Source organism: Emys orbicularis, chromosome 1 (assembly GCF_028017835.1).
Source record: "Emys orbicularis isolate rEmyOrb1 chromosome 1, rEmyOrb1.hap1, whole genome shotgun sequence".
Taxonomy (NCBI): domain Eukaryota; kingdom Metazoa; phylum Chordata; order Testudines; family Emydidae; genus Emys; species Emys orbicularis.
The window spans coordinates 96,531,877-96,548,197 of record NC_088683.1 but is presented as its reverse complement, the minus strand read 5'-3'; the positions used below and the strand labels follow the sequence as shown (position 1 = coordinate 96,548,197).

The window sequence follows — 16,321 nt, the reverse complement described above, 5'->3', positions numbered from 1 at the left end:
AAAAGGGTTTTCATGGACCACAATTATTTGAATGCTATGGGACTGGAATCTACATGCCTTTCCTATTACGAAAGGAGGACCAAACTGAAAGAGAAGGCTTGCCTACGAACAAGACTAAATGAAACAGGACTAGAATTCCACCCGAGAGGCAGCACATAACAGTACTTTACAAACAGACCAAAAAGAAACCCCCAATTAGCAACTCATAATTCAGTTTCTAAGCTTTAAAGAGAATATTAATTTTTAATAAATTAATTCCATTCTTAATTTTTAAAAGATTTATATAAAAATTAACTAATTAATCTGTCAATGCCTGAAACTACAGAGGTGGTGTAATGATAGATGAAACACAGAAGAGAGCCAGACAGAAAAGAGCATTATACAGATTATATCCATTACTTTTGATTTCTTAAATATAAAACTGAACCTAGGATACAAAATAGAAGATAACCAAATTTAAGATAACATTTCCAAAGACAAACTAAATGATCAAAACATAAGTTTGTCTCAAAACAGAAATTGATATGGATCAATAATGGGGCTGAAGAGGATGAACTACTGTTACTGCCATTTGTTTCTCACTGCCAAAAACATGACATCATGGCAGAAGGAAGGCTCCTGTATAAAGAATGCATGTCATTTATTTCCTTCAAGGACACACTGCTAATCCAACCTGCACTTAAAAATCTCAAGAGCATCAACAGACCAGCACCTCAGACGGGAGGCTGAAAATTAAAACTGTTCTCATCCCACTCCCAATCATTTTCCCTAAAGGAGCTGCACTCCAAAGGGGGAGGGGAATGGGGGACGGGGGAAGGGGACGGGCAATGTACATATGTAATTAACCATATGTTCTCTTCCTGAAGTGCAGAATGGTACTAGCTGAAGGTAGCCAGAAAAGAAAATTCACCAAAGTGGCTGGCTGAGCAGACAATCATCCATTTCATATGCCAGTTTTAGTTTACAGTTTCAGATCAGATACACTCATCAATGCACTTCAGCAGTGAGTTCAGCATGAAACAATTACATTTCACTTGCCTGGAGCAAGGATTTGGTAGTTCCAGACTGATGAACAAATTAATTTTCCTATCATATAACACTACCTCCTCTTCAATCTCCCAGGAAAAGAGCTGAATGTCACCCCAACTCTGCTAAAAAAAATCCTATGTATTACACAGTATTCTTCCTTTAAAGACTTACTAAACACTGGATCTAGTTACAAGTAAATCGCCAAAAACAATGAGGAGCCCTTGTGGCTCCTTAGAGACTAAAATGTATTTGGGCATAAGCTTTCGTGGGCTAAAACCCACTTCATCAGATGCATGGAGTGAAAAATACAGTAAGCAGAATATATATTCTAGAACATGAAAAGATGGGAGTTGCCTTACCAAGTGGGGAGTCAGTGCTAACGAGCCAATTCAATTAAGGTGGAAGTGACCTATTCTCAATAGTTGTCAAGAAGGGGTGAACACCAAGGGGGGGGGATTACTTTTGTAGTGCTAATGAGGCCAATGCAATCAAGGTGGCCCAAGTAAATCACCAGTATGTTTCATAAGGCATCTTACACATAATAGTGAATTATTAGGAATGGAGCAGCTTGACAACATGAGAGGCAGAAGACTCATCGAAGTTGTTATACCTTGTATTTGGGTATATTTGGGTAGAAAGCCTATATGAAACCACTTCAAACACATCAGATTCACTAAAGTAAACTAGAGATACATTTTTAACAGGTATAATGAAACCTTCTTATAGTGAAGCAATTTCTCCCCTTCTCTCCCTCACCCCAGAATTTCAATTTAAGGAGCATGGAATTCCTCTCCAGAAAGAGATGGGGCAGCAGAGTGGATATCCAGGCTATGAGCTGCCTCTCATTCTGGTACCCCTGGCCAGGAGAGACAGAGAGTGTGCTGGCCCGTAAGTTACAGGGCTTTGCTGATGCTTAAAGCCAGCCCCGGTGAAGGGTCACTGCAACTTGTATAATTTTTCAAAACACTGAACAATGTGGAAATTTTGTTCTCCTATATTCACATACTTTAAAGGCCAGACAGGACTATTATGATTGTCTACTCTGACATCTCGCACAACACAGGCCACAGAATTTCAACCAGTTTTGCATCACTATAGATTTACTAGATACAATTTAATTTTAAGCAGGTTCCACTGTATTTCTAAAACATTTTAGGCATTTGTTTAATATAGTGAAACTTGTCTGAATCAACCACTCAAGGGACTGATAAATCCTTAACTTATTGGAGGTAATTTTCTATTATAGGTGCAGAAGAGTTGTACTCAGGGTACCAGTGAATATTCTGGGGTAGTCTCTTGATTGAATATTCTCATAAAGGTGGTCTCTTTATAGGTGTTACTACAGAACAATTCTCAAATATTTTCATAGTGTGGACCACTTATTAAGATAGAGCCCCTCTGTTGCACACCTCCTCTCCCAACCACCCAATTCCAAACCGTCCCTGTAAAATTTAGAGACTGATGTAATGAAAACAATGTTAGTATAGTATTAATGAGACAGGATGGAAAAACTCCCTTTAATGAATGGGAACAGTTGCTGAGTTACATTTCCCACCCCTCACTCTATATTTCCTCTATCTGGGCTGCTTATTTCCTCTATCTGGATGTAGGACTTCACTTTTATTGGGGCCAGTCACCTTTTGTTAGTTACAGCTCCCATGACTCTAATCTCCATAACTGACTGTAATCTGCTTCGGTTTTCCTGTACATCTATTATCCCTGCAATTGAGGGTAATCTGCAATATGATCAGAGATCAATAGTAAGAGAAATCAAGAAGTCATATTTTCCTTGAAAAGCAAGGATACTCTAACTGGTGGAAGATGCAACATTCCTGTTAGGATTTAGGGATACAAGGGTCTGTGCAAAATACAGATTTTTATGGAATGAACACAAGCAAAATGCACTAAGAGCCAAAGCATCCCCCTGCTTTACAATCAAAAGCAAGTACCAATCTTTGAATCCAAGGATCTCCTGTTACTTCATATTTAAGGGGAGAAGCTGCCATATCACTGTTATCATGATACTTTCAGACACTCACCCACACACACTTTCTGAATACCATTTCTTTCTGTGTGTCATATTTGACAAACTGTTTATTGTCCTCTAAAAAAAGGTGTTGCCAACTTTCCCAGATGATAAAAAAAAAAAAAAAGTGATTGGTCCAAGCTGAACTGATTTTAATGCAACTACTGATTCAACCCACTAGAGCAGAGGCAGATTATTTACATATATTTTATTTGCTGCAGGAAAACTGTTGCAAAGGCAGCAATAATTAGCAATTAAAATGTCATTTTTTCCTGACAATTTAGATGCCATAAATATTATGAAAAGGAATGGAAGGAGGAGGATGGGGCCTTTTCTCAGCAAGTTACTAACGACAGAGATACCAAGTTTTCCTTTTTCTCCCAAGACTATGTGGCATTTCTTTTCAAGTGTGATCAAGTTTTTCCTCCTCCTTTCAGCAGGAGTGTGTAAAGAACAGAAACAGGAGTTTAGAGTCAACATGCAGTTACACTGCTATTTTCTATCTTCACTTTGGTGTCCTAGACCACAACTGGTAGCTAATATAATTCCAGACACTAAGAACCTTAAACTATTCCTTAATCAGCAGGAATGAGATACTATTACTATGGATTCCATTCTGCCACTCCCTCAAGTGCACTGGACCTGAAGCACTCCTACAACATGAATTATAACAATGCTTTAACAAATGGTCCATTTCCCTTATCAATGCTTTAGATACAAGAAAGAAGATACACTTTGGAACTGATGCTGCAGAGTTCATTTATACATATTTCTGAAGGTCAACACACCTTTCAGAATTACTCAGTTAAGAAACTGCACTTTATAGAAGTTAAAAGATATAATAGCAAGGTAAGCTTATTATAAAGGTGAAATACAAAGGTACAATAAAGGTTGAGTTTATCTCATGTGTAAATCCTGCCAAAAGCCATGCTTGGGGGGAGGGGGAGAAGGAGCTAGCCAAAAATATTTTAATTTAACATTTTTAAGTTCTTTCCTCAGCATCCTCTAATCCTGTCACTTTCTTGTTCACTGAAGACAGTTCTGAAAGCATCATTCTGTGACATCACAGGTACCAGAAATCTTATTGCAATGATGCATTCAGGGACATCTTCACAAACCAAAAGTGACATGCACATTTCAAAGCGAAAACAATTAAGGCTTAGCTAAAATTTATTTCTTATTATCTCCACTAAGCATGCTGAAGGGGACATTAAGTACACACGTTTGAGTTTAGTTAGCTTTGCAATTTAAATTTTGTGTTATGGTCCTTAGCAAAGTACACAGTAAACGTCCCCCATGTTCTGCAGGAACTTCCTCATCAAAATCTTATGGTGCACTGAATATCTGTTGGCTCACATAAAGACAAAATGCTTTGTAAAAGATCTATATAATAGTTTTAAACGGAAGTACTTTGCAACCCTTCAAAACACATTTCTTGTTAAGCACAGGCTGAGATGCAATTGCAAATGCCCTGCTACTTAAGCTATACAAGCATGATGAAGGAAAGGAAAGGCTGTAAACACAAGCAAATCCAAAACCACTAGCCCAGCCCACTCAAGGTTTAGCATAGATAGAAACAGGGGGGGAAGAATAGCTCCGTGGTTTGAGCACTGGCCTGCTAAACCCAGGGTTGTGAGCTCAATCCTTGAGGGGACCATTTAGGGATCTGGGGCAAAAATCTGTCTGGGGATTGGTCCTGCTTTGAGCAGGGGGTTGGACTAGATCAGGGGTCCCCAACGCCGTGCCCGCAGGCACCATGGTGGGCACTGGACGACTAGCCGCCGAGGAGTATGGCCACCAGACAAGCAGCTGCCGAAATGCCGATTTTCAGCAGCATTTCGGCGGCAACACTTCCTGGCGGCACTTCGGCAGCTGCGTGTCCAGCGGCCACGCTCCTCAGCGGCTAGTCGTCCAGCACCCGCCACACGGAAAGGTTGGGGACCACTGGACTAGATGATTTCCTGAGGTCCCTTCCAACCCTGATATTCTATGATTCTATGACCATGTCAGCTAAAAGTTTGCATGGTGCAGTAGGGAACACATACACAGATGTAAGGCACAAAGGTCTTTGCTACATGTTTTGCTCACAAACATGATTTGCAATACTTGTTGCACCACCAGTATACACTAATGCAAAAAATCAGTTTTCACATGTGATCACTCTGCCTACATCAGGACATACAAGTATTGCTCATGCAAGGTTCCAGGGTTACCCAGGTGAAGAACTGGAGTCTCCTAGGTAGCTCCTGATCCACTATGGTGTTCCAGTTATTTTAAATATGCATTACCCACATAGCGAAAATCCAAGGCCTCAGCTAGGGACAGGGTACACATCACTGAGAAAACTAACCCAATGCAGGTGCAGACAGCATGGGGACTTTATGATGCACACACCATAATATAAACACAGCCCCCGGGACTGTAAATAATATGAGGAAACAGTTGCTAATTATTAAGTGGCGGTACATAGGAGGAAAGGGAAAGATACAGCAGGTCATTACAGGAGGGGTTACGAGCAGTGGGGGAATTCAGCACTTCAGGTGTCTCAGAGAGGGAATTCTGCAGCACGCTGGAAGAGGACTCACCGGGGGTGACGTATTTGACGGATAGACTCATAGGCTGATGAGGTGTTTTATTAGAGCAGAGAGGCAGGAGGAGGAAATGAGGTGTCTCAACTTGGGGGGGGGCTCACGAGGATGAGGTAGTGAGAGATGAGATATTACTGGGGGGGCGGAAGAGGGGTCTCATAGATGAAGTGTCTCTCTGGGGGGGCTCATAAGGGAATGGGGGGTCTCACTGGGGCCGTGACTGAGGAGGGGAGAACGAGGGGTCTCAACGGGGGGAGGGCAACAAAGCATGTCACTGGGAGGGCTCCTGGAGGGACCTCTCCCTGCGCTGGGGGATACGGGGTGTCTCCCTGGGGCAGTGAGTGCGGAGGGAAAGGCGCCGCAGACAGCGAGCAGGGACCCGGTCTCGGGGGGGGGGGGGGGCGGGACGCAGAACCATCCGCGGCGCTAACAGGCGGGGAGCGGGCCCCAGTGTCTCCGAGGAGGGCGGATCCCTCCCCCCTACATGGAGGGACCCTGCAGCGAAGGGGGGGGGGTCTCGGTTCTCTCAGAGGCCTGAACCTCACACTCACCTGGTCACGGCTCCATCCCGGCTTCAACATCGCCTCATCCCCTTCCGGAGCCGCCGAGAATAAACTTCCCCGAACTGGTGGTAACCCTGCCTCGCCGCCGCCGGCTCCTCAGCCACGGAAACTGTCCCGCCCCACCCGCGCCTTGGCTAGATGATTGACGGCTCGTGTTGCCAATCAGCATGCGCAGAGCTAGTTGAGTGTCACGAACGACAACCAGTGACTGTCGAGCGGCCGGGGAAGCTAACGGACATGAATGGGAAGGGCAAGAGGGGATGGGGCGGAACTACTTGTGACTGGCCTACAACGCAGCCAATTAGAAGATAGAATTCATGTCCTCGGCAGTAGACGAGGTTAGAGTGTTTAGCCCTCTGGGGAACGGAGATGTCTGGACTCTTAAAGGGATAGTACGCAGTGGGCCTCAAACTTCCCTCGAACTCCCTCAGTGTGTGCATGGGAGGCAGGGCACCTTCCGTGGGCGGCCTTACCAAAGGGAGGGCGGCACGATCAGTGCGGCAATGGAAATCTCGTTTCACCGACACTGTGCCCCACCCCCACACTGCAGGCCCAAAAAAGAGACGTCCCAAAATACTGGGTCAGCAACTTAGTATAAATCTGTGCGGGGAGCCCAGGACTAGGACAGCAGGGGAGCTACAGGGCAAGAGCGAGGGGCACTGGCAGGGCTGGGCAGGGAGCCCAGGACGGGGACAGCAGGGGAGCTGCAGGGCAGGGTGAGGATCCAGCTTTCCACCATTCTGTAGAAAGCATTTTTTCAGCTGTCAAGTTTAGACTTGGCAAAATTCAAATTATTTTTAATAATTTCTATTTAAAATATCAATTTTATTTTTAAGCTTTTTTATTTTTATCCATTTAAATTTTCACAGTTGCAGGAATTTACGGGAGGGGGGCAGACAATAATTATTTAATTACAGTAGAAATTGAGATTCAAAAAGCTAAAGCTTTATAACGTAACACACAAGTTGTCAACATCATGTCAAAATATACAAAATAAATACAGATGCTCTCCGGGTTACACAAACCCTACTTACGCAAATCTGCACTTGCAGAAAAAGTTCTGTACGTTCCGTAAACTAGATTTTTTTTTATTTTTATTTTTATTTCTTTATTTTTGCGTAATGGTCGGGTATATGTTCCCGATTTACGCAAAATTTGAGTTACGCAAGGTGTTCCAGAACGAAATGCTTGCATAAGTCAGTGAGCATCTGTAGCCTTAAATCAAACTCTGCTAAGTTCAAAAGCGGTGTTTTTCTTCTTTGCCTATTAGTAAATTACAGTCATCTGTGGAAATACTGTTTCATTATTTGTTGTGTTTGGTGAAATTGACATTTACCAATAAAAATTGAATCTTTCCAAACCTAACCATATTGTATTGCAGACAGTCTATGACCTCTAGTGGTTAAAATTTACAACTCTGTCTCAGATACAGCTACCAAGAAAAAAGAATGAGGAGTACTTATGGCACCTGAGAGACTAACAAATTTATCTGAGCATAAGCTTTGTTGCAAGGATAGGTTCCTAGGTTAGTGTTTTTGTTGTGTGGTGTGTGGTTGCTGGTGAGTATTTGCTTCAGGTTGGGGGGCTGTCTGTAAGCGAGGACTGGCCTATCTCCCAAGATCTGTGAGAGTGAGGGATCGTCCTTCAGGATAGGTTGTAGATCCTTGATGATGCGCTGGGGAGGTTTTAGTTGGGGGCTGAAGGTGATGGCTAGTTGCGTTCTGTTACTTTCTTTGTTGGGCCTGTCCTGTAGTAGGTGACTTCTGGGTACTCTTCTGGCTCTGTCAATCTGTTTCTTCACTTCAGTAGGTGGGTATTGTAGTTGTAAGAATGCTTGATAGAGATCTTGTAGGTGTTTGTCTCTGTTTGAGGGGTTGGAGCAAATGCAGTTGTATCTTAGAGCTTGGCTGTAGACAATGGATCGTGTGGTGTGGTCTGGATGAAAGCTGGAGGCATGTAGGTAAGTATAGTGGTCAGTAGGTTTCTGGTATAGGGTGATGTTTATGTGACCATCGCTTATTAGCACTGTAGTGTCCAGGAAGTGGATCTCTTGTGTGGACTGGTCCAGGCTGAGGTTGATGGTGGGATGGAAATTGTTGAAATCATGGTGGAATTTCTCAAGGGCTTCTTTTCCATGGGTCCAGGTGATGAAGATGTCATCAATGTAGCGCAAGTAGAGTCCTCGCCTACAGACAGCCCCCCAACCTGAAGCAAATACTCACCAGCAACCACACACCACCCAACAAAAAAACTAACCCAGGAACCTATCCTTGCAACAAAGCCCATTGCCAACTCTGTCCACATATCTATTTAAGGGACACCATCATAGTACCTAATCACATCAGCCACACTATCAGAGGCTCGTTCACCTGCACATCTACCAATGTGATATATGCTGTCGTGTGCCAGCAATGCCCCTCTGCCATGTACATTGGCCAAACCAGACAGTCTCTACGCAAAAGAATAAATGGACACAAATCAGACGTCAAGAATTATAACATTCAAAAACCAGTTGGAGAACACTTCAACCTCCCTGGTCACTCGATTACAGACCTCAAAGTCGCAATACTCCAACAAAAAAAAGGTCTAGGTTGGATATTAGGAAACACTATTTCACTAGGAGGGTGGTGAAGCACTGGAATGGGTTACCTAGGCAGATTGTGGATCCATCCTTAGAAGTTTTTAAGGCCCGGCTTGACAAAGCCCTGGCTGGGATGATTTAGTTGGTGTTGGTCCTGCTTTGAGCAGGGGGTTGGACTAGATGACCTCCTGAGGTCTCTTCCAACCCTAATATTCTATGATTCTAATGCAGAGTAACAGCATTTTACTTTAGTAAGAGTCATTTGAACTACTTATACCTATTACTGGATTCTAAATTAACTAAAGAACCTGGCAGGGATGAAAGTAACTTACAGGACTTACCGGTACTGCTGGAGTCCTGAGGGGGCGTGGCCTCACCGGGAAGAGGCGTGGCTGGGAGCCCCCGGGGCTCAGGGGCAAATTAAAGGGCCTGGGGCTCCGGGCGCCGCAGAGCTCTGGGCCCTTTAAATCCCCCCCGCAGCTCCGGCAGCTGGGCTGGGGCCAGGATTTAAAGGGCTCAGAGCTCCCCACCGGTGCGGGGAGCTCTGACCCCTTTAAATCCCGGCCCCAGCCCAGCCACCAGAGCTGCGGGCGGGATTTAAAGAGCTCTGGGCTCCCCGCAGCGGTGGGGAGCTCCGAGCCCTTTAAATCCCGGCCGCAGCCCGGGCGCCGAGCTGCAGGCAGGATTTAAAGGGCTCTGGGCTCCCCGCAGCGGCGGGGAGCCCAGAGCCCTTTAAATCTCCGCCGCGGAAGCCGGTGTGGTCCGGCATGGCGTACTGGCTCTTGCCGGTACGCCGGACCGGACCGGCCCAGCTTACTTTCACCTCTGGAACCTGGACATCATTATGGACAGCTCAAGGAAAACTTCTGCTCAGTGTGAAGTGGTGGTCAAGAAATCAAACAAAATGCTATGATGCATAAAGAATGGGATAGACTATAATACAGGGAATATTATAAAACCATTATACAAATAATTGGGACATCTGGAATACTGTGTTCAGTTCTGGTCATCCTATCTCAAAAAAGATATTGCAGAGGCAGAGTCGGGGTCCAGAAACTAGGAATGCAAATGCTTATTTTCATGGAATATCTTTCATATGATGAGACACTGAAAAGTATTGGGACTGTTTACCTGAGAGATTAAACAAATAAAATGGCCTATGAAGCGGGTATAAAATAATTAATGGTATAAAGAAGGTAAATTGGGCATTCCTATTTACCTTTTCATAATACAGGAATGAGGGGACACTATACAAATGAAAGGTAACAAATATACAAATGATAGAAGAAAACATTTACACAATGCAAAATTAACCCATGGAGCTCATTGTAATTAATATAATAATAAAAAAGTGGGAGTATTCACAAGAATTGTAGCCTGATGCTACACAAACTTTACCTTACCCGAAGCCCAATCCTGACGCACCCAATTTCTTTGCTGAGGATCCAGTTCAGCTTTAGCTATGCAAATAATCCTGACAAAGTAATTCCAGTCTTGAATCCTGTAACAAGGTTACCTCCCTCAGTTATTTTAGTGAAAGGAGAAAAGTTTAATGGGTTGAAATATACCCAAGGATGAAAGTATTCTCAGGGAGTTTAAGGTTTAATGACAGGTTAGGAATAATACTTACTTTCCTGTCTTCCCATCTATTCTAAAAATTACACTGGGGCACTCAGAGCAGAGTTTCCAAGAGGAGGGAAGGTGATGATGTCCTGTTTTCCTTCATCTCATCATATAGTGATAATATTCTTTCTGTTCCACTAGTATCTCTGGGGGATGTTAAACAGATGCTATTAAAATTAGATATTTTAAAATCAGCAATTCCCGATAACTTGCATCCAACAGTCTTAAAAGAGCTGGCTGAAGAACTCACTGGATCATTAATGTTGATTTTCAATAAGTCTTGGAGCACTGGGAAAGTTCCAGAAGACTGGAAGAAAATTATGTTGTGCCAATTTTTTTAAAGGGTAAATGGGATGACCCAGGTAATTATTGGCCTGTCAGCCTGACATAGATCCTGGGCAAGATAATGGAGCAGCTGATACGGGACTCAATTAATGAAGAATTAAAGGAAGGTAGGTAATTAATGCAAATCAATAGATCTCAAACTAACTTGATATTTTTTTTGGTGAATTTACCTTTATCAACCCAAAATTGTAATAGTGTTGACATAATATACTTAAGCTTCTGTAAGGCATTTGACTTGATACCTACCACACAACATTTTGATTACAAAACTAGAACAATATAAAATTAACATGGCACACATTAAATGTATCCCACAGGGATCAATTCTTGGCCCTATGCTATTAAACATTTTTGTCAATGACCTGGAAAAAAAAAATCACTGATGAAACTTGCAGATGACACAAAAATTGGGAGAGTAATAAATAGTGAAGAGGACAGGTCACTGATTCAGAGAGATCTGGATCACGTAGAAAACTGGACAAAGCAAACAATAACATGAACAAAGATTGTTGGCCATATTTACAGGAGGGGTGATTCTATCCTGGGAAGCAGTGACTCTAAAAAAAGATTTGGGGGTCTGTGACAGGGCACAGTGGCCCCGCACTGGTACCGCAGGGGTTAACCCTTCCTTCCTAGCAGAGGAAGCCACGTCCCTGGGGCGCTGCTGGGCATGCTCCAACTGGAGAACAGGTATAAAAGCCTGCAGAGCTACTCAGTCTGGGCTGACTGCTGGAGGGAAAGGAGGCATACTACCAGCTCCTGAGGAGGGACAGCCTGCGCTCCAGGATCTGGAGGCCAGCCAAGCCGGGATGTGCCCTGATGGAGTATGTCACAGAAGGGGAACAGACCAGAGGTCAAGACCCCCTAAAATGGAGGACCCGGAGGTTATGGTAGGAAGTGACCCAGGGGAACTTTAGAGGAAAAAGGTGTTAAAGCTGCCCAGAAGCTTGGTGTATTTTGGGTGGATCCCTGCCAAGCTGGTGGCAAGGGGAACTTGCCACTACCAGGGCCCTGGGTCAGGACCCAGTGGAGAGGGTGGGCCTAGGTCCCCTTACCCCTGACATGGGAATCATCTGGACTCTGGCCACACTTCCTGGATGTTTGAGGTGAGTTACCTGGACTCTGGCTGCTAGGCTGAACTACCCTGCTTGTGAGGGGGATTGTATGGACTCTGGCCATTGGGCTGCACTGCTCTGATGCTGGGAGTGATTTATATGGACTCTGGCTGTTAGGGCACACTAACCTGACCATGGGGTGATTGTGTGAAGGGAGGCTATTAGGCTGCATCAGACTGCCCACAGAGAAGCGGGCATGTGAACTTGGGAGTGGTGAGGTTCTGACACCCCAGTCCCCCCTGCCCCAAAGGGGTGGTGCGGTGCCAGGCCTGCCACAGGGTCATAGCAGATAATCAGCTGAACATGAGCTCTAAGTGTGATGTTGTGTCCAAAACAACTAATGAGATCCCGGGAAGAATAAACAGGGGAAACTCAAGTAAGAGTAGAGAAGTTAGTTTCCTGTATATTTGGTGCTGGTGCAACTGCTGATGGAATACTGTGTCCAGTTCTAGTGTCAACAATGCAAGATAGGATGTTGATAAACTGGAGCGGTTTCAGAGAAGAGTCACAAGAATAATTAAAAGATTAGAAAACATCCCTTATATAATGATAGCCTCAATCTATTTAGCTTAACAAAGAGATGTATCTACATGAGGAACAAACAGTTAACAATGGGCTCTTCTGTCTAGCTGAGAAAGGTATAATATGATCTAATGACTGGAAGATGAAGCTAGACAAATTCAGACTGGAAATAAGGCATCAAATTTGAATGGTCAGAGTAATTAACCATTGGAACCACTTACCAAGGGTTGTGGTGGATTCTCCTTGACTGACAAATTGCAAATCAAGATTGGATGTTTCTCTAATAAATCTGCTCTCGTAATTATTTTGGGTAAATTCTCTGGCCTGGGTTATACAGGAAGTCAGACTAGATTATCATAATTGTCCCTTCTAGTCTTGGAATCTACGAATCACCAGGGTTTTTAACAACATTTCACCAGTAGGTCTCAAAGCAATTTGCAAAGGAGACTAAATATTGTATCCATTTTATAGATGAGGACAAGAAAAGGCAAATTGACCCTCCCAAGATCACGCGGCACATCAGTGGCAGAGATGGAACTAAAGCCAGATCTTCTAATTACCAGTCCAGTGTCCTGTCCCTTAGGTCACATTACTCCTTGCTTACAGGAACAAGCACTCTTTGAGTGTTGAAGAGAAGGGGATATTTACCTTTGTTTTTTACCTTTGCTCATGATAGTAAGATGGGAAAACTACCTTATTATGGGTGACTTGGGACAGTGACGGTTTTTTAACGTTTATGTATGCTGCCAGAGCACTGGATGAACATATTGTATAAAATGAAAACAACATGGTTCTACCACTTCACCCAGTTACTGAGATGCAACATCCCTGTTATTCAAGCTGTGAGCCTTTACTGGGCAGAGATGGCTAATTATATCTCATTGTGGCCCAGATCATCCCCCTTTCTGGTAAAAGCTGTTTAACCAGAAGATGTTTTAATGGAGGATATCTATGAGGATTCCTGCACTGGGATACACCTGCATCATTCCATCAGGAGGACAGGCTCCAAAACTGGTGAATTACAAATGTACTGCAGGAAGTCAAAGCCATCCCCTCAGATTCTCTGTACTTCTCCTACTGAGGCTCTGCTCCCTTGGCAGTGGCTTCCTTAGGGGACAGGTCCTCAAAAAGAATTGTTAGTCTCTGGAACTGACTTAACTTTTCTAGTGAAATTGCACTGGTCTGAAGGAGGGCATGGGGTGTGTGTGTGTGTTCCTTGACCTGGTCTACCATGACTCCATTCCTTCCCTGCAGGCAGACCCAGGCACCCAAGCCCCCCTTCCATGTGGAGGAGGATAGAGCCACATATGAAGGACTCCATGTGTTGATCTGTGGGAGGATGATCTGGCCCTATATGTTTTTGTGATCTGGAGCAGTGACCACCAGGGTGAAGGCTGAGGCCAAATAATTCAGAATGCTTAAGGCAGATTTGAGTCCATCTGGTCAGAGGAGAAATACATTAGTCCCAGATCCACAAAAGTATCAAGGTGCTTACCTCCTATTGAAACCTTATTGGGTATGTCTATACATCATTTTGGAGCAAGCCTCCCAGCCCAGGATGACAGACTTGGTCTAGCAGGGCTTGTGGGAGTGCTCTAAAAATAGTTGTATAGACAGTACATTGAAGTTGCAGCAAGGGCTGGAGCTAGGCAAGCTGCCACTTGTGGTCTCTGTATCTCTATTTTTAGAGCACTAGCAGGAGTCTGTCATCCCCAGCTAAGAAGCTTGCTCCAAAATGCTTGTTAGACGTATCCACTGACTAACTAGAAACAGTCATCTGGACAGGTCTGGTTGCCCCTCCAAAACTGTATTTTATATATATGATATGCACAAAATAAAAAACAAAACAGATATCTGCACTGCTGATCCAAAGATTAGACCTTTCACTTGGGTATACCATTTGAATCTGTACTGGATTATTTGTGTCTGATTTAGACTATAAGATATTGTTGTCAGGGATTGTGTTCTTACATGTTCGTACAGTATCAAGCATATTGGGGCTGCTCAGTGAATAACAGTATACATTACTTCACTATTAATAAAAATGAAGTGCAAAAACTGATGTGAAAGTAACATTAAGCCTGAGAAATAAAGAACACAAAAGTCAGGATATTCAAAAGTTAGTGTCTGATGCAATTTTAATTTGACCACACTGCTGATGTTGTTAACTATCATTATTTCTACACTTCCATATATATATGGCACTTGACAGATATACAAGGGAAAGTGCCTGCCCTGAGGAGCTTACAGTCTTCATTAGGTGTAATACAAACAAGAGTGAGGAAGGTGTGACGTTGCACTCGATATGATTTTATGAAAGGATGCTGATGATTATGAATATAATGTAACTGGAATATGCTTCATGCAAAAGGTCTCTTGTAAGGTATCATTACAAAGCTTATATTCTACTGGGTGTGGTCATCCTATTTGTATAAATGTATCATTCTTGTATCTGAAACTAGAAATATAAGTCTGAGGGCCTATTTTAATTATTCAAAGTGTGGGCCATTAATGATGGTTTGGAATCTTGATGGCTCCCATTAACCAGGACCATTGTCTGTAGATGGCTCTGTTTTACTTGTGAGACTTCCTGTATATGTGTGCGCTGGCAAGTGGGTAATGAAGTCTTACAGTGACATGTGATCATGTCACCTAAACTGGAATCCATCTTTAACCTGGTGCTTCCCTATTGAGAAGGGGAGGGAGGTGGGAAGCCAGAGGGACAAAGGATTCCCGCCTTATGCAAAAGATATATAAATGGGTGGAACAGAGAAAAGGGGGAGCCATCATGAGAAATCCCCTAGCTACCACCTGAGCTGGAACAAGGGCTGTACCAGGGGAAAGGATTGTGTCCAGACTAGGAAGGTGTCCAGTCCGTGAAAGAAACTTATTGAAACATCTCTGAGGGTGAGATTTTATCTGTATTCAGTTTTATTACTGTATTAGGCTTAGATTTGCATGTTTTATTTTATTTTACTTGGTAATTCACTTTGTTCTGTCTGTTACTACTTGGAACCACTTAAATCCTACTTTCTGTATTTAATCAAATAACTTTTTACTTACCAATTAATCCAGAGTATGCATTAATACCGGGGGGGGGGGGGGGAAGGGGCACAAACAGCTGTGCATATCTCTCTATCAGTGTTATAGAGGGCGAACAATTTATGAGTTTACCCTGTATACGCTTTATACAGGGTAGAACGGATTTATTTGGGGTTTAGACCCCATTGGGAATTGGGCATCTGAGTGTTAAAGACAGGAACACTTCTGTAAGCTGCTTTCAGTTAAGTCTGCAGCTTTGGGGCACGTGGTTCAAACCTTTGGGTCTGTGTTGGAGCAGACTGGTGTGTTTGGCTCAACAAGACAGGGTACTGGATTCCCAGGCTGGCAGAGGGAAAGCAAGGGCAGAAGTAGTCTTGGCACATCAGTTGGCAGTTCCCAAGGGGGTTTCTGTGATCCAACCCGTCACAGAAGGGATGATACATACAAATCATATGGGGTGGGGGGTGCATATGCATATATATGAATGTACAGTCTGACTTACAAGGAGATATGACAAGTGAGTGTGGCCAAACTATAGGAGATAAGAGAGGTGGTTAATGCATTTACAGATACTGGTATGGACACATCTTAGTCCCAAATTATGTTAAAGCTTTTTCCTCTGACCTAGCCATCATTAGCTGGCTGATTTCCTGTAGTCAAAGCAGAAGTATGTCTTGAGGAGGAGAGGGTAGTGACCTAATGAACTAGTTCAAAGGAGAATGTTCCAAGCATAAGGGGCAACTGGTTTTCTTTGCTCACTGAGGACTTTAGAGCTAAAGCCAAGTTTGGAGTTTCTGGCTTCAGCTGTTAAGTGAACACCAATGTTTCAGTTAATGTAAGCTCTTCCGGGCAGGCACCATGTTTTCCTGTGTGTTTGAACAGAGGAC

General features: G+C 43.6%; 1 protein-coding gene across 1 annotated transcript in view; it reads right to left on the bottom strand.

Moving 5' to 3' along the window:
- MRTFA (myocardin related transcription factor A) overlaps nt 1-6,316 on the bottom strand; it is a 158,431-nt gene extending 152,115 nt beyond the window's left edge. The window contains exon 1 of the mRNA XM_065406294.1: nt 6,195-6,316. The gene's annotated coding sequence lies outside the window, so the exon portion shown is untranslated. The remainder of the gene's footprint in view (nt 1-6,194) is intronic.
- Between the last annotated feature and the right edge of the window lie 10,005 nt (nt 6,317-16,321).